Here is a 19,582-nt window from a genome sequence, read left to right on the forward strand (position 1 = left end):
CTTGAGCAGGGACTAGTAACCGTCATACACTCCAAATGAAAAAATCCAGAGGAGTATGCGACCATGACTAAAATGCCCGAGAAGTAAGTTCAATCGATCATTACCACACCATATCGGCAACTTTGTTCATTTTCTGATATCAAGTAATTGTTTTCCTTCTCTGGTAGGGTTTGGAAAAACTTCCCCGCACAAGCTCCGAGACTGTCGGCGCAACTGCAATTTGACCACCCGAATGTAAGTACTAGCTACTAGCTAGTTCCGCGCATCTCCCATTGATTCTAGCTAGTTTCATCAATACCATTTACCATGCATGCTTATCAGTTTGATTGACCTCTATTTCTTGTAAAGTGGTTGTGGCAGGAACGCGGGAATGATTTGTGTGGATACTACATTTGCGAGTTCATCCACCACACAACCTATGAGCGGGGCTACTCTAAACAACAATATGAAGTGCGTAAGCAATAATATTCACAATTTTATTTTGTTACCATCATTTGTGTTCAGTTTCATTCATATATATGTATTGACCCCCTTCTTGAAATTAGATGTGGCAGACGCGGGATGAACTCCTACCACAAGATCGCATACAAGCATTTGAAGAGGAATTGGCGGGATTCTTTCTTGACCACGTTATCAACAAACACGGAGAATACAATGTGGAAGTTGAGTTCAGATGTTAGGGAACGTAAGAGATCTTATATTGTAGTGTAGGATACATATATGAAAACTTGTTGTTCGACCAATCTATCGAAGAAGGAGAGGTCGATCACTTCTCTCTGTGTATATGTTCATGACGATCTTCTATACTTAATGGTTTCCTTCATTTTCTTACTAGCTAGCTAGCGTGTCGAGTCTATACATAGCGTCGACCAAGCACAGAGATAAGAGAGGACACTCATCTCTATTAGCGAGCTAACACAATATATGAAACCCCTAAATTAATCCTACAACCCCTCCCCTTTCAGAAAAAAAACCCAGGCCAACCTTTTGGTCCCGGTTGGTGGCACCAACCGGGACAAAAGGCCCCCTTGCCTGGGCAAGCCGCTCCGGCCATGTGGAGCCCCATCTGTCCCGGTTCCTGTTCGAACCGGAACTAAAGTTATAGGGCTTTAATTACGACCCTTTAGTCCCGGTTCGGCAACCAGGACAAATGGCCCTCATGAACCGGTTTGAATGGCCCTTTTTCTACTAGTATCCTATAGAAGTCGGAGACAGAGACTGTTTTATGATGGCGTCTACATAGCCAGAGCGTACGGTCAGGGAGGTTTTCTCCCTGCATGGATGGTGGCGTAATCTCCGTATAGGATTTGCCCCACCCTACGCTGGATTGATTAATTTTTGCTCCAAAACTATGTTTATTTTTTGGTTGTTTGGACTTATTGGCTATGTGCATCATGTTATGGAGAGGCGGGGCATTCTTTCAATTCAATGAAATGTCCTTTATCCAAAAAAAACAATCAAAAGATGTCACGCTACCCACCTCTGGAAAGCTCGGCTGGCCCTCAAGATCGAAATCTTCGTTTGGTAGCTGCTCGTTAATTGCACCCCTTGGGTACGGAGATGACAAAGCGGCATGGGCCAGGTAATGGCTTTTATCCTCTTCATGTGGTTCCCGAGTATGAAGCCACATTCTCTTCTATTGTCCTATTGCCCGCATCTTATGGAGCTTTGTTCGTGGGGCTCTAGGGTCCGAGTGTGTCATGACCCAAATACATAGCAATACACATCATATATACGTAGAACATGCAAGTATGTGTTGGTACAATATGGCATTGATACGTCTTCAACATATCTATAATTTTTTATTGTTCCATGCTATTATATTTGAAAAAAATTGGATGTTTTATATACATTTACAAGCATCTTTATATCATTTTTTCGGACTAACCTACTAACTTAGTGCCTAGTGCCACTTGTTGTTTTTTGCTTATTTTTGACTTTGCGAAATATCAGTACCAAACGAAGTCCAAATGCCGTGGTACTTTTTGAAGCTTTTTTTTCTGGCAGTAAGAGACCCTGGAAGCTTCGGGAAGTAACGAGAATACGAAGGAGGGGCCCACTAGGCACCAGGGCGCGCCAGGTGCTTTGGGAGCACCGATCCAGCCCATGCCTATTTAGCAGAATAGATTATAAAGAATTCTATTTCTACCCCGCCAGATTCATGTTTGTGATACTAATTACCCCATATAGTAATTTTCCCATAATCTTTACCCAATTTAAGCAAATTTATGAAATGGATAATTTGTAAAAAATGGTTAAAAATGTGGGAAAGAAGCTACTGTGGTAACTGTTTGAAGGAAATATGCCCTAAGGCAATAACAAAGTTGTTATTTTATATTTCCTTATTCATGATGAAGGATTACTATTTATGCTAGAATTGTATTGATCGAAAACTTAAATACACATGTGAATACATAAACAAATACTGTGTCCCTAGTGAGCCTCTACTAGACTAGCTCGTTGACCAAAGATGGTTAAGGTTTCCTAACCATAGAAATGAGTTGTCATTTGATAACGGGATCACATCATTAGTTGAATGATGTGATGGACAAGACCCATCCATTTGCTTAGCATATGATCATTCAGTTTATTGCTACTGCTTTCTTGAATGTCAAATACATGTTCCTTCGACCATGAGATCATGCAACTCGCAGATACCGGAGAAATACCTTGTGTGCTATCAAATGTCAGAACGTAACTGGGTGATCATAAATATGCTCTACGGGTATCTTCGAAGGTGTCTTTTGAGTTGGCATGGATCGATATTGGGATTTGTCACTCCAAGTATCAGAGAGGTATCGCTGGGCCCTCTTGGTAATACACATCATAATAATCTTGCAAGCAAAGTGACTAAGGAGTTAGTTATGATATGATGTATGCTACATCTTGAGCTTGCGTTGGTTTTCCTTGAAGAGGAAAGGGTGATGCAGCATGGTAGCGTAAGTATTTCCCTCAATTTTTGAGAACCAAGGTACCAATCCAGTAGGAGGCTCCTCAACAAGTCCCACGAACCTACACAAACAAACAAAGAACTCGCAACCAATGCAATAAAGGGGTTTTCAATCCCTTCATGGCCACTTGCGAAAGTGAGATCTAATAGAGATAATAAGATAAGATAAATATATTTTTGGTATTTTATAATATAGATGCAGAAAATAAAAGATGCAAATAAAAGTAGATTGGAAGCAAATATGATATGAGATAGACCCGGGGGCCATAGGTTTCACTAGTGGCTTCTCCCAAGAGCATAATTATTACGATGGGTGAACAAATTACTGTCGAGCAATTGATAGAAAAGCGAATAATTATGACGTTATCTAGGCATGATCATGTATATAGGCATCACGTCCGCAACAAGTAGACCGACTCCTGCCTGCATCTACTACTATTACTCCACACATCGACCGCTATCCAGCATGCATCTAGAGTATTAAGTTCATAAGAACAGAGTAACGCATTAAGAAAGATGACATGATGTAGAGGGATAAACTCAAGCAATATGATATAAACCCCATCTTTTTATCCTCGATGGCAACAATATAATAGGTGTCTTGCAACCCTTTCTGTCACTGGGTAAGAACACCGCAAGATTGAACCCAAAGCTAAGCACTTCTCCCATGGCAAGAAAGATCAATCTAGTAGGCCAAACCAAACCGATAATTCGAAGATACTTGCAAAGATAACTCAATCATATAAAAGAATTCAGAGAAGATTCAATTATTATCCATAGATAAACTTGATCATTAACCCACAATTCATCGGATCTCGACAAACACTACGCAAAAAAGATTACATCGAATAGATCTCCACAAGAGAGGGGGAGATCATTGTATTGAGATCCAAAAAGAGAGAAAAGCCATCTAGCTAATAACTATGGACCCAAAGGTCTGTGGTAAACTACTCACAACTCATCGGAAGGGCTATGGTGTTGATGAAGAAGCCCTCCGTGGTGGAATCCCCCTCCGGCAGTGAAAGAAATATGCCCTAGAGGCAATAATAAATTTATTATTTATTTCCTTATATCATGATAAATCTTTATTATTCATGCTAGAATTGTATTAACCGGAAACATAATACATGTGTGAATACATAGACAAACAGATTGTCACTAGTATGCCTCTACTTGATTAGCTCGTTTATCAAAGATGGTTATGTTTCCTAGCCATAGACATGAGTTGTCATTTGATTAATGGGATCACATCATTAGTAGAATGATGTGCTTGACATGGCCCATTCCGTTAGATTAGCACACGATCGTTTAGTATGTTGTTGTTGCTTTCTTCATGACTGATACATGTTCCTATGACTATGAGATTATGCAACTCCCGTTTACCGGAGGAGCACTTTGTGTGCTACCAAACGTCATAACGTAACTGGGTGATTATAAAGGTGATCTACAGGTGTCTCCGAAGGTACATGTTGGGTAGGTGTATTTCGAGATTAGGATTTGTCACTCCGATTGTCGGAGAGGTATCTCTGGGCCCTCTTGGTAATACACATCACTTAATCCTTGCAAGCATTGCAACTACTGAGTTAGTTGTAGGATGATGTATTACAGAATGAGTAAAGAGACTTGCTGGTAACGAGATTGAGCTATGTATTGAGATACCGATGATCGAATCTCGGGCAAGTAACATACCGATGACAAAGGGAACAACGTATGTTGTTATGCGGTCTGACCGATAAAGATCTTCGTAGAATATGTGGGAGCCAATATGAGCATCCAAGTTCCGCTATTGGTTATTGACCGGAGACGTGTCTCGGTCATGTCTACATAGTTCTCGAACCCGTAGGGTCCGCACGCTTAACGTTACGATGACAGTTATATTATGAGTTTATATGTTTTGATGAACAGAAGGATGTTCGGAGTCCCGTATATGATCACGGACATGACGAGGAGTCTCGAAATGGTCGAGACATGAAGATTTATATATTGGAAGCCTATGTTTGGATATCGGAAGTGTTCCGGGTGAAATCGGGATTTTACTGGAGTACCGGGAGGTTACCGGAACCCCCCGGGAGGTTAATGGGCCTTAGTGGGCCTTTACAGAGAAGAGGAGAGACGGCCAGGGCTGGGCTGCACGCCCCTCCCCCCTAGTCCGAATAGGACAAGGAGAGGGGGGCGGCGCCCTCCCCCCTTCCTTCCTCTCTCCCTCCTCTTTCCCCCCTCCCAAGTCCTAATCCAACTAGGAAAGGGGGGGAGTCCTACTCCCGGTAGGAGTAGGACTCCTCCCAGCGCGCCTCTCCCCTAGGCCAGCCGCAGCCCCCTTGCTCCTTTATATACGGGGGCAGGGGGCACCCTAGAGACACAACAATTGATCATTGATCTCTTAGCCGTGTGCGGTGCCCCCCTCCACCATAGTCCACCTCAATAATACTGTAGCGGTGCTTAGGCAAGGCCCTGCGTTGGTAGAACATCATCATCGTCACTGCGACGTCGTGCTGAGGGAACTCTCCCTCAACACTCGGCTGGATCGGAGTTCGAGGGACGTCATCGGGCTGAACGTGTGCTGAACTCGGAGGTGTCGTACGTTCGGTACTTGATCGGTCAGATCGTGAAGACGTACGACTACATCAACTGTGTTGTGCTAACGCTTCCGCTTACGGTCTACAAGGTTATGTAGACAACACTCTTCCCTCTCGTTGCTACGCGTCACCATGATCTTGCATGTACGTAGGAATTTTTTTGAAATTACTACGTTTCCCAACAGTGGCATCCGAGCCAGGTTTTATGCATAGATGTCATATGCACGAGTAGAACACAAGTGAGTTATGGGCGATACAAGTCATACTGCTTACCAGCATGTCATACTTTGGTTCGGCGGTATTGTTGGATGAAGCGGCCCGGACCGACATTACGCGTACGCTTGCGCGAGACTGGTTCTACCGACGTGCTTTGCACATAGGTGGCTGGCGGATGTCAATTTCTCCAACTTTAGTTGAACCGAGTGTGGCTACGCCCGGTCCTTGCGAAGGTTAAAACAACACCAACTTGACATACTATCATTGTGGTTTTGATGCGTAGGTCAGAAAGGTTCTTGCTCAGCCCGTAGCAGCCACGTAAAACTTGCAACAACAAAGTAGAGAACGTCTAACTTGTTTTAGCAGGGCATGCTATGATGTGATATGGTCAAGACATGATGCTAAATTTTATTGTATGAGATGATCATGTTTTGTAACTGAGTTATCAACAACTGGCAGGAGCCATATGGTTGTCGCTTTATTGTATGCAATGCAATCGCCCTGTAATGCTTTACTTTATCACTAAGAGGTAGCGGTAGTCGTAGAAGCATAAAGATTGGCGAGACGACAACGATGCTACGATGGAGATCAATGTGTCGCACCGGTGAATATGGTGATCATGACGGTGCTTCGGAGATGGAGATCACAAGCACAAGATGATGATGGCCATATCATATCACTTATATTGATTGCATGTGATGTTTATCTTTTATGCATCTTATCTTGCTTTGATTGAGGTAGCATTATAAGATGATCCCTCACTAAATTATCAAAGTATAAGTGTTCTCCCTGAGTATGCACCGTTGCAAAAGTTCTTCATGCTGAGACACCACGTGATGATCGGGTGTGATAGGCTCTATGTTCAAATACAACGGGTGCAAAACAGTTGCACACGCAGAATACTCAGGTTAAACTTGACGAGCCTATCATATAACAGATATGGCCTAGAACACGGAGACCGAAAGGTCGAGCGTGAATCATATAGTAGATATGATCAACATAGTGATGTTCACCATTGAAACTACTCCATCTCACATGATGATCGGACATGGTTCAGTTTATTTGGATCACGTGATCACTTAGAAGATTAGAGGGATGTATATCTAAGTGGGAGTTCTTAAGTAATATGATTAATTGAACTTAAATTTATCATGAACTTATTACCTGATAGTGTCTTGCTTGTCTATGTTGATTGTAGATAGATGGCCCGTGTTGTTGTTCCGTTGAATTTTAATGTGTTCCTTGAGAAAGCAAAGTTGAAAGATGATGGTAGCAATTACACAGACTGGGTCCGTAACTTGAGGATTATCCTCATTGTTGCATAGAAGATATACGTCCTGGAAGCACCGTTGGGTGCCAGACCTGCTACAGGAGCTACACCAGATGTTGTGAACGTCTGGCAGAGCAAAGCTGATGAGTACTCGATAGTTCAGTGTGCCATGCTTTACGGCTTAGAATTGGGACTTCAACGACGTTTTGAACGTCATGGAGCATATGAGATGTTCCAGGAGTTGAAGTTAATATTTCAAGCAAATGCCTGGATTGAGAGATATAAAGTCTTCAATAAGTTCTACAGCTGCAAGATGGAGGAGAATAGTTCTGTCAGTGAGCATATAGTCAAGATGTCTGGGTATAATAATCACTTGATTCAACTGGGAGTTAATCTTTCGGATGATAGCGTCATTGACAAAATTCTCCAATCACTACCACCAAGCTACAAGATCTTCGTGATGAACTATAACATGCAAGGGATGGATAAGATGATTCTCGAGCTCTTCGCAATGCTAAAAGCTGCGGAGGTAGAAATCAAGAAGGAACATCAAGTGTTGATGGTCAATAAGACCACCAGTTTCAAGAAAAAGGGCAAAGAGAAGAAGAAGGGGAACTTCAAGAACAACAGCAAGCAAGTTGCTGCTCAGGAGAAGAAACCCAAGTCTGGACCTAAGCCTGAGACTGAGTGCTTCCACTGCAAGCAGACTGGTCACTGGAAGCGGAACTGCCCCAAGTATTTGGCAGATAAGAAGGATGGCAAGGTGAACAAAGGTATATGTGATATACATGTTATTGATGTGTACCTTACTAATGCTCGCAGTAGCACCTGGGTATTTGATACTGGTTCTATTGCTAATATTGGCAACTCGAAACAGGGGCTACGGATTAAGCGAAGATTGGCTAAGGACGAGGTGACGATGCGCGTCGGAAATGGTTCCAAAGTCGATGTGATCATGGTCGGCACGCTACCTCTACATCTACCTTCGGTATTAGTTTTAGACCTAAATAATTGTTATTTCGTGCCAGCGTTGAGCATGAACATTATATCTGGATCTTGTTTGATGTGAGACGGTTATTCATTTAAATTAGAGAATAATGGTTGTTCTATTTATATGAGTAATATCTTTTATGGTCATGCACCCCTGAAGAGTGGTCTATTTTTATTGAATCTCGGTAGTAGTGATACACATATTCATAATGTTGAGGCCAAAAGTTGTAGAGCTGATAATGATAGTGCAACTTATTTGTGGCACTGCCGTTTAGGTCATATCGGTGTAGAGCGCATGAAGAAACTCCATACTGATGGACTTTTGGAACCACTTGATTATGAATCACTTGGTACTTGCGAACCGTGCCTCATGGGAAAGATGACTAAAACGTCGTTCTCCGGAACTATGGAGGGAGCAACAGATTTGATGGAAATCATACATACAGATGTATGTGTTCCAATGAATGTTGAGGCTCATGGCGAATATCATTATTTTCCCACCTTCACAGATGATTTAAGCAGATATGGGTATATCTACTTAATGAAACATATTCTGAAACTTTTGAAAAGTTCAAAGAATTTCAGTGTGAAGTTGAAAATCATCGTAACAAGAAAATAAAGTTTCGACGATCTGACCGTGGAGGAGAATATTTGAGTTACGAGTTTGGTCTACATTTGAAATAATGCGGAATAGTTTCGCAACTCACGCCACCCGGAACAACACAGTGTAATGGTGTGTCTGAACGTCGTAATCGTACTTTACTTGAAATGGTGCGATCTGTGATGTCTCTTACTGATTTACCGATATCACTTTTGGGTTATGCTTTAGAGACGGCTGAATTCACGTTAAATAGGACACCATCAAAATCCGTTGAGATGACGCCTTATGAACTATGGTTTGGCAAGAAACCAAAGTTGTTGTTTCTTAAAGTTTGGGGCTGCGATGCTTGTGTGAAAAAGCTTCAACCTAATAAGCTCGAACCCAAATCGTAGAAATGTTTCTTCATAGGATACCCAAACGAGACTGTTGGGTACACCTTCTATCACAAATCCGAAGGCAAGACTTGTGTTGCTAAATTCAAAGTTTTTCTAGAGAACGAGTTTCTCTCGAAAGAAGTGAGTGGGAGGAAAGTAGAACTTGATGAGGTAACTGTACCTACTCCCTTATTGGAAAGTAGTTCATCACAGAAACCGGTTCCTGTGACATCTACACCAATTAGTGAGGAAGTTAATGATGATGATCATGGATCTTCAGATCAAGTTGTTACTGAACCTCGTAGGTCAAACAGAATAAGATCCGCACCAGAGTGGTACGGTAATCCTGTTCTGGAGGTCATGCTACTGGATCATGTTGAACCTACGAACTATGAAGAAGCGATGGTGAGCCCAGCTTCCACAAAATGGCTTGAGGCCATGAAATCTGAGATGGGATCCATGTATGAGAACAAAGTATGGACTTTGGTTGACTTTCCCGATGATCAGCAAGCAATTGAGAATAAATGGATCTTCAAGAGGAAGACCGACACTGACAGTAATGTTACTGTCTACAAAGCTTGACTTGTTGCAAAAGGTTTTCGAGAAGTTCAAGGGATTGACTACGATGAGACCTTCTCACCCGTAGCGATGCTTAAGTTTGTCCGAATCATGTTAGCAATTGCCGCATTTTATGATTATGAAATTTGGCAAATGGATGTCAAAACTGCATTCCTGAATGTATTTCTAGAAGAAGAGTTGTATATGATGCAACCGGAAGGTTTTGTCAATCCAAAGGGAGCTAACAAAGTGTGCAAGCACCAGCGATCCATTTATGGACTGGTGCAAGCCTCTTGGAGTTGGAATAAACGCTTTCATTGTGTGATCAAAGCATTTGGTTTTGTACAGACATTTGGAGAAGCTTGTATTTACAAGAAAGTGAGTGGGAGCTCTGTAGCATTTCTGATATTATATGTGGATGACATATTGTTGATTGGAAATGATATAGAATTTCTGGATATCATAAAGGGATACTTGAATAAGAGTTTTTCAATGAAAGACCTCGGTGAAGCTGCTTACATATTGGGCATCAAGATCTATAGAGATAGATCAAGATGCTTAATTGGACTTTCACAAAGCACATAACTTGACAAAGTTTTGAAGAAGTTCAAAATGGATCAAGCAAAGAAATGGTTCTTGCCTGTGTTACAAGGTGTCAAGTTGAGTAAGACTCAATGCCCGACCACTGCACAAGATAGAGAAAAGATGAAAGTGTTGGGTTTCGTAGTAATTTCAAAAAATTTCCTACGCACACGCAAGATCATGTGATGCATAACAACGAGGGGAGAGTATTGTCTACGTACCCAACGCAGACCGACTGCGGAAGCGATGACACGACGTAGAGGAAGTAGTCGTACGTCTTCTCGATCCAACCGATCAAGCACCGAAACTACGGCACCTCCGAGTTCGAGCACACGTTCAGCTCGATGACGATCCCCGGACTCCGATCCAGCAAAGTGTCGGGGAAGAGTTTCGTCAGCACGACGGCGTGGTGACGATCTTGATGAACTACAGCAGCAGGGCTTCGCCTAAACTCCGCTACAGTATTATCGAGGAATATGGTGGCAGGGGGCACCGCACACGGCTAAGGAATCGATCACGTGGATCAACTAGTGTCAACTTGTGTGTTTAGAGGTGCCCCTGCCTCCGTATATAAAGGAGGAGAGGAGGGGAGGCTGGCCGGCCAAGGGGGGGAGGCGCAGGAGAGTCCTACTCCCTCTGGGAGTAGGATTCCCCCTCCAATCCTAGTCCAACTAGGATTCCTCGGAGGGGAAAAGAGGAGGAGGGGGCCGGCCACCTCTCCTAGTCCTAATAGGACTAGGGGAAGGGGGGGGGCGCGCAGCCCAACTAGGGCAGCCCCTTCTCTTTTCCACTAAGGCCCACTATGGCCCAAATAGCTCCCAGGGGGTTCCGGTAACCCTCCCGGTATTCCGGTAAAATCCCGATTTCACCCGGAACACTTCCGATATCCAAATATAGGCTTCCAATATATCAATCTTTACGTCTCGACCATTTCGAGACTCCTCGTCATGTCCGTGATCACATCCGGGACTCCGAACAACCTTCGGTACATCAAAATGCATAAACTCATAATATAACTGTCATCGTAACCTTAAGTGTGCGGACCCTACGGGTTCGAGAACAATGTAGACATGACCGAGACACGTCTCCGGTCAATAACCAATAGCGGTACCTGGATGCCCATATTGGCTCCTACATATTCTACGAAGATCTTTATCGGTCAGACCGCATAACAACATACGTTGTTCCCTTCTTCATCGGTATGTTACTTGCCCGAGATTCGATCGTCGGTATCCAATACCTAGTTCAATCTCGTTACCGGCAAGTCTCTTTACTCGTTCCGTAATACATCATCTCACAACTAACATATTAGTTGTAATGCTTGCAAGGCTTATGTGATGTGTATTACCGAGAGGGCCCAGAGATACCTCTCCGACAATCGGAGTGACAAATCCTAATCTCGAAATACGCCAACCCAACATCGACCATTGGAGACACCTGTAGTACTCCTTTATAATCACCCAATAACGTTGTGACGTTTGGTAGTACCCAAAGTGTTCCTCCGGTAAACGGGGGTTGCATAATCTCATAGTCATAGGAACATGTATAAGTCATGAAGAAAGCAATAGCAACATACTAAACGATCGGGTGCTAAGCTAATAGAATGGGTCATGTCAATCAGATCATTCTACTAATGATGTGACCTCGTTAATCAAATAACAACTCATTGTTCATGGTTAGGAAACATAACCATCTTTGATTAACGAGCTAGTCAAGTAGAGGCATACTAGTGACACTTTGTTTGTCTATGTATTCACACATGTATTATGTTTCCGGTAAATACAATTCTAGCATGAATAACAAACATTTATCATGATTATAAGGAAATAAATAATAACTTTATTATTGCCTCTAGGGCATATTTCCTTCAGTCTCCCACTTGCACTAGAGTCAATAATCTAGATTACACTGTAATGATTCTAACACCCATGGAGCTTTGGTGCTGATCATGTTTTGCTCGTGGAAGAGGCTTAGTCAACGGGTCTGCAACATTCAGATCCGTATGTATCTTGCAAATCTCTATGTCTCCCACCTGGACTAGATCCCGGATGGAGTTGAAGCGTCTCTTGATGTGTTTGGTCCTTTTGTGAAATCTGGATTCCTTTGCCAAGGCAATTGCACCAGTATTGTCACAAAAGATTTTCATTGGACCCGATGCACTAGGTATGACACCTAGATCGGATATGAACTCCTTCATCCAGACTCCTTCATTTGCTGCTTCCGAAGCAGCTATGTATTCCGCTTCACATGTAGATCCTGCTACGACGCTTTGTTTAGAACTGCACCAACTGACAGCTCCACCGTTTAATGTAAACACGTATCCGGTTTGCGATTTAGAATCGTCCGGATCACTGTCAAAGCTTGCATCAACGTAACCTTTTACGATGAGCTCTTTGTCACCTCCATATACGAGAAACATATCCTTAGTCCTTTTCAGGTATTTCAGGATGTTCTTGACCGTTGTCCAGTGATCCACTCCTGGATTACTTTGGTACCTCCCTGCTAAACTTATAGCAAGGCACACATCAGGTCTGGTACACAGCATTGCATACATGATAGAGCCTATGGATGATGCATAGGGAACATCTTTCATATTCTCTCTATCTTCTGCAGTGGTCGGGCATTGAGTCTTACTCAATTTCACACCTTGTAATACAGGCAAGAATCCTTTCTTTGCTTGATCCATTTTGAATTTCTTCAAAATCTTGTCAAGGTATGTGCTTTGTGAAAGTCCAATTAAGCGTCTTGATCTATCTCTATAGATCTTCATGCCTAATATGTAAGCAGCTTCACCGAGGTCTTTCATTGAAAAACTTTTATTCAAGTATCCCTTTATGCTATCCAGAAATTCTATATCATTTCCAATCAGTAATATGTCATCCACATATAATATCAGAAATGCTACAGAGGTCCCACTCACTTTCTTGTAAATACAGGCTTCTCCGAAAGTCTGTATAAAACCAAATGCTTTGATCACACTATCAAAACGTTTATTCCAACTCCGAGAGGCTTGCACCAGTCCATAAATGGATCGCTGGAGCTTGCACACTTTGTTAGCTCCCTTTGGATCGACAAAACCTTCTGGTTGCATCATATACAACTCTTCTTCCAGAAATCCATTCAGGAATGCAGTTTTGACATCCATTTGCCAAATTTCATAATCATAAAATGCGGCAATTGCTAACATGATTCGGACGGACTTAAGCATCGCTACGGGTGAGAAGGTCTCATCGTAGTCAATCCCTTGAACTTGCCGAAAACCTTTTGCGACAAGTCGAGCTTTGTAGACAGTAACATTACCATCAGCGTCAGTCTTCTTCTTAAAGATCCATTTATTCTCAATTGCTTGCCGATCATCGGGCAAGTCAAACAAAGTCCATACTTTGTTCTCATACATGGATCCCATCTCAGATTTCATGGCTTCAAGCCACTTTGCGGAATCTGGGCTCACCATCGCTTCTTCATAGTTCGTAGGTTCATCATGATCTAGTAGCATGACCTCCAGAACAGGATTACCGTACCACTCTGGTGCGGATCTTACTCTGGTTGATCTACGAGGTTCAGCAGTATCTTGATCTGAAGTTTCATGATCATTATCATTGGCTTCCTCACTAACTGGTGTAGGTGTCACTGAAACAGTTTTCTGTGATGAACTACTTTCCAGTAAGGGAGCGGGTACAGTTACCTCGTCAAGTTCTACTTTCCTCCCACTCACTTCTTTCGAGAGAAACTCCTTCTCTAGAAATGATCCATTCTTAGCAACGAATGTCTTGCCTTCGGATCTGTGATAGAAGGTGTACCCAACAGTTTCCTTTGGGTATCCTATGAAGACACATTTCTCCGATTTGGGTTCGAGCTTATCAGGTTGAAGCTTTTTCACATAAGCATCGCAGCCCCAAACTTTAAGAAACGACAACTTTGGTTTCTTGCCAAACCACAGTTCATAAGGCGTCGTCTCAACGGATTTTGATGGTGCCCTATTTAACGTGAATGCGGCCGTCTCTAAAGCATATCCCCAAAAATATAGCGGTAAATCAGTAAGAGACATCATAGATCGCACCATATCTAGTAAAGTACGATTACGACGTTCGGACACACCATTACGCTGTGGTGTTCCGGGTGGCGTGAGTTGCGAAACTATTCCATAGTTTTTCAAATGTACACCAAACTCGTAACTCAAATATTCTCCTCCACGATCAGATCATAGAAACTTTATTTTCTTGTTAGGATGATTTTCAACTTCACTCTGAAATTCTTTGAACTTTTCAAATGTTTCAGACTTATGTTTCATTAAGTAGATATACCCATATCTGCTTAAATCATCTGTGAAGGTGAGAAAATAACGATATCCGCCACGAGCCTCAATATTCATCGGGCCACATACATCGGTATGTATGATTTCCAACAAATCTGTTGCTCTTTCCATAGAACCGGAGAACGGTGTTTTAGTCATCTTGCCCATGAGGCACGGTTCGCAAGTACCAAGTGATTCATAATCAAGTGGTTCCAAAAGTCCATCAGCATGGAGTTTCTTCATGCGCTTTATACCGATATGACCTAAACGACGGTGCCACAAATAAGTTGCACTTTCATTATCAACTCTGCATCTTTTGGCTTCAATATTATGAATATGTGTATTACTACTATCGAGATTCAATAAGAATAAACCACTCTTCAAGGGTGCATGACCATAAAAGATATTACTCATATAAATAGAACAACCATTATTCTCTGATTTAAATGAATAACCGTCTCGCATTAAACAAGATCCAGATATAATGTTCATGCTCAACGCTGGCACCAAATAACAATTATTTAGGTCTAATATTAATCCCGAAGGTAGATGTAGAGGTAGCGTGCCGACTGCGATCGCATCGACTTTGGAACCGTTTCCCACGCGCATCGTCACCTCGTCCTTTGCTAGTGCCCGCTTATTCCGTAGTCCCTGTTTCGAGTTGCAAATATTAGCAACAGAACCAGTATCAAATACCCAGGTGCTACTGCGAGCTCTAGTAAGGTACACATCAATAACATGTATATCACATATACCTTTGTTCACCTTGCCATCCTTCTTATCCGCCAAATACTTGGGGCAGTTCCGCTTCCAGTGACCAGTCTGCTTGCAGTAGAAGCACTCAGTTTCAGGCTTAGGTCCAGACTTGGGTTTCTTCTCTTGAGCAGCAACTTGCTTGCCGTTCTTCTTGAAGTTCCCCTTTTTCTTCCCTTTGCCCTTTTTCTTGAAACTAGTGGTCTTGTTAACCATCAACACTTGATGCTCCTTCTTGATTTCTACCTCCGCAGCTTTCAGCATTGCGAAGAGCTCGGGAATAGTCTTGTTCATCCCTTGCATATTATAGTTCATCACGAAGCTCTTGTAGCTTGGTGGCAGTGATTGTAGAATTCTGTCAATGACGCAATCATCCAGAAGATTAACTCCCAATTGAATCAAGTGATTATTATACCCAGACATTTTGAGTATATGCTCACTGACAGAACTGTTCTCCTCCATCTTGCAGCTATAGAACTTATTGGAGACTTCATATCTCTCAATTCGGGAATTTGCTTGAAATATTAACTTCAACTCCTGGAACATCTCATATGCTCCATGACGTTCAAAACGTCGTTGAAGTCCCGATTCTAAGGCGTAAAGCATGGCACACTGAACTATCGAGTAGTCATCAGCTTTGCTCTGCCAGACGTTCATAACATCTGGTGTTGCTCCAGCAGCAGGCCTGGCACCCAGCGGATCTTCCAGGACGTAATTTTTCTGTGCAGCAATGAGGATAATCCTCAAGTTACGGACCCAGTCCGTGTAATTGCTACCATCATCTTTCAACTTTGCTTTCTCAAGGAATGCATTAAAATTCAACGGAACAATAGCACGAGCCATCTATCTACAATCAACATAAACAAGCAAGATACTATCAGGTACTAAGTTCATGATAAATTTAAGTTCAATTAATCATATTATTTATGAACTCCCACTTAGATAGACATCCCTCTAATCCTCTAAGTGATTACGTGATCCAAATCAACTAAACCATGACCGATCATCACGTGAGATGGAGTAGTTTTCAATGGTGAACATCGTTATGTTGATCATATCTACTATATGATTCACGCTCGACCTTTCGGTCTCCGTGTTCCGAGGCCATATATGCATATGCTAGGCTCGTCAAGTTTAACCTGAGTATTCTGCGTGTGCAAAACTGGCTTCCACCCGTTGTAGATGGACGTAGAGCTTATCACACCCGATCATCACGTGGTGTCTGGCCACGACGAACTTTGGCAACGGTGCATACTCAGGGAGAACACTTCTTGATAATTTAGTGAGAGATCATCTTATAATGCTACCGTCAATCAAAGCAAGATAAGATGCATAAAAAGATAAACATCACATGCAATCAATATAAGTGATATGATATGGTCATCATCATCTTGTGCTTGTGATCTCCATCTCCGAAGCACCGTCATGATCACCATCGTCACCGGTGCGACACCTTGATCTCCATCGTAGCATCGTTGTCGTCTCGCCAATCTTATGCTTCCACGACTATCACTACCGTTTAGTAATAAAGTAAAGCATTACATCGCGATTGCATTGCATACAATAAAGCGACAACCATATGGCTCCTTCCAGTTGCCGATAACTCGGTTACAAAACATGATCATCTCATATAATAAAATTCAGCATCATGCTTTGACCATATCACATCACAACATGCCCTGCAAAAACAAGTTAGACGTCCTCTACTTTGTTGTTGCTTGTTTTACGTGGCTGCTACGGGCTTAAGTAAGAACCAATCTCACCTACGCATCAAAACCACAACGATAGCTTGTCAAATAGACTCCGTTTTAACCTTCGCAAGGACCGGGCGTAGCCATACTTGGTTCAACTAAAGTTGGAGAGACAGTCGCCCGCAAGCCATCTCTGTGCAAAGGACGTCGAGGGAACCGGTCTCGCGTAAGCGTACGCGTAAGGTTGGTCTGGGTCGTCTCGTCCAACAATACCGCCGAACCAAAATATGACATGCTGGTAGGCAGTATGACTTGTATCGTCCACAACTCACTTGTGTTCTACTCGTGCATATAACATTAACATCAATAACCTAGGCTCGGATGCCACTGTTGGGTTTCGTAGTAATTTCAAAAAATTTCCTATGCACACGCAAGATCATGTGATGCATAGCAACGAGGGGAGAGTATTGTCTATGTACCCAACGCAGACCGACTGCGGAAGCAATGACACGACGTAGAGGAAGTAGTCGTACGTCTTCTCGATCCAACCGATCAAGCACCGAAACTACGGCACCTCCGAGTTCGAGCACAAGTTCGGCTCGATGACGATCCCCGGACTCCGATCCAGCAAAGTGTCGGGGAAGAGTTTCGTCAGCACGACGGCGTGGTGACGATCTTGATGAACTACAACAGCACGTATTCGCCTAAACTCCGCTACAGTATTATCGAGGAATATGGTGGCAGGGGGCACCGCACACGGCTAAGGAATCGATCACGTGGATCAACTTGTGTCAACTTGTGTGTTTAGAGGTGCCCCTGCCTCCATATATAAAGGAGGAGAGGAGGGGAGGCTGGCCGGCCAAGGGGGGAGGCGCAGGAGAGTCCTACTCCCTCTGGGAGTAGGATTCCCCCTCCAATCCTAGTCCAACTAGGATTCCTCGGAGGGGAAAAGAGGAGGAGGGGGCCGGCCACCTCTCCTAGTCCTAATAGGACTAGGGGAAGGGGGGGGCGCAGCCCAACTAGGGCAGCCCCTTCTCTTTTCCACTAAGGCCCACTATGGCCCAAATAGCTCCCGGGGGGTTCCGGTAACCCTCCCGGTATTCCGGTAAAATCCCGATTTCACCCGGAACACTTCCGATATCCAAATATAGGCTTCCAATATATCAATCTTTACGTCTCGACCATTTCGAGACTCCTCGTCATGTCCGTGATCACATCCGGGACTCCGAACAACCTTCGGTACATCAAAATGCATAAACTCATAATATAACTGTCATCGTAACCTTAAGTGTGCGGAACCTACTGGTTCGAGAACAATGTAGACATGACCGAGACACGTCTCCGGTCAATAACCAATAGCGGGACCTGGATGCCCATATTGGCTCCTACATATTCTACGAAGATCTTTATCAGTCAGATCGCATAACAACATACGTTGTTCCCTTTGTCATCGGTATGTTACTTGCCCGAGATTCGATCGTCGGTATCCAATACCTAGTTCAATCTCGTTACCGGCAAGTCTCTTTACTCGTTCCGTAATACATCATCTCACAACTAACATATTAGTTGTAATGCTTGCAAGGCTTATGTGATCTGTATTACCGAGAGGGCCCAGAGATACCTCTCCGACAATCGGAGTGACAAATCCTAATCTCGAAATACGCCAACCCAACATCGACCATTGGAGACACCTGTAGTACTCCTTTATAATCACCCAGTAACGTTGTGACGTTTGGTAGTACCCAAAGTGTTCCTCCGGTAAACGGGAGTTGCATAATCTCATAGTCATAGGAACATGTATAAGTCATGAAGAAAGCAATAGCAACATACTAAACGATCGGGTGCTAAGCTAATAGAATGGGTCATGTCAATCAGATCATTCTACTAATGATGTGACCTTGTTAATCAAATAACAACTCATTGTTCATGGTTAGGAAACATAACCATCTTTGATTAACGAGCTAGTCAAGTAGAGGCATACTAGTGACACTTTGTTTGTCTATGTATTCACACATGTATTATGTTTCCGGTAAATACAATTCTAGCATGAATAACAAACATTTATCATGATTATAAGGAAATAAATAATAACTTTATTATTGCCTCTAGGCCATATTTCCTTCAGAAAGATGTTCCCCATGCTTCAGCCATAGGCTCTATCATGTATGCAATGCTATGTACCAGACCTGATGTGTGCCTTGCTATAAGTCTAGCAGGGAGGTACCAAAGTAATCCAGGAGTGGATCACTGGACAGCGGTCAAGAACATCCTGAAATACCTGAAAAGGACTAAGGATATGTTTATCGTTTATGGAGGTGACAAATGTTGGAAATATGTCCTAGAGGCAATAATAAACTGGTTATTATTATATTTCCTTGTTTATGATAATTTTTTATTATCCATGCTAGAATTGTATTGATAGGAAACTCAGATACATGTGTGGATACATAGACAACACCATGTCCCTAGTAAGCCTCTAGTTGACTAGCTCGTTGATCAATAGATGGTTACGGTTTCTTGACCATGGACATTGGATGTCGTTGATAACGCATCATTAGGAGAATGATGTGATGGACAAGACCCAATCCTAAGCCTAGCACAAGATCGTATAGTTCGTATGCTAAAGCTTTTCTAAATGTCAAGTATCTTTTCCTTAGACCATGAGATTGTGCAACTCCCAAATACCGTAGGAGTGCTTTGGGTGTACCAAACGTCACAACGTAACTG

Source organism: Triticum dicoccoides, chromosome 2B (genome assembly GCF_002162155.2).
Source record: "Triticum dicoccoides isolate Atlit2015 ecotype Zavitan chromosome 2B, WEW_v2.0, whole genome shotgun sequence".
Classification (NCBI taxonomy): Eukaryota; Viridiplantae; Streptophyta; class Magnoliopsida; order Poales; family Poaceae; genus Triticum; species Triticum dicoccoides.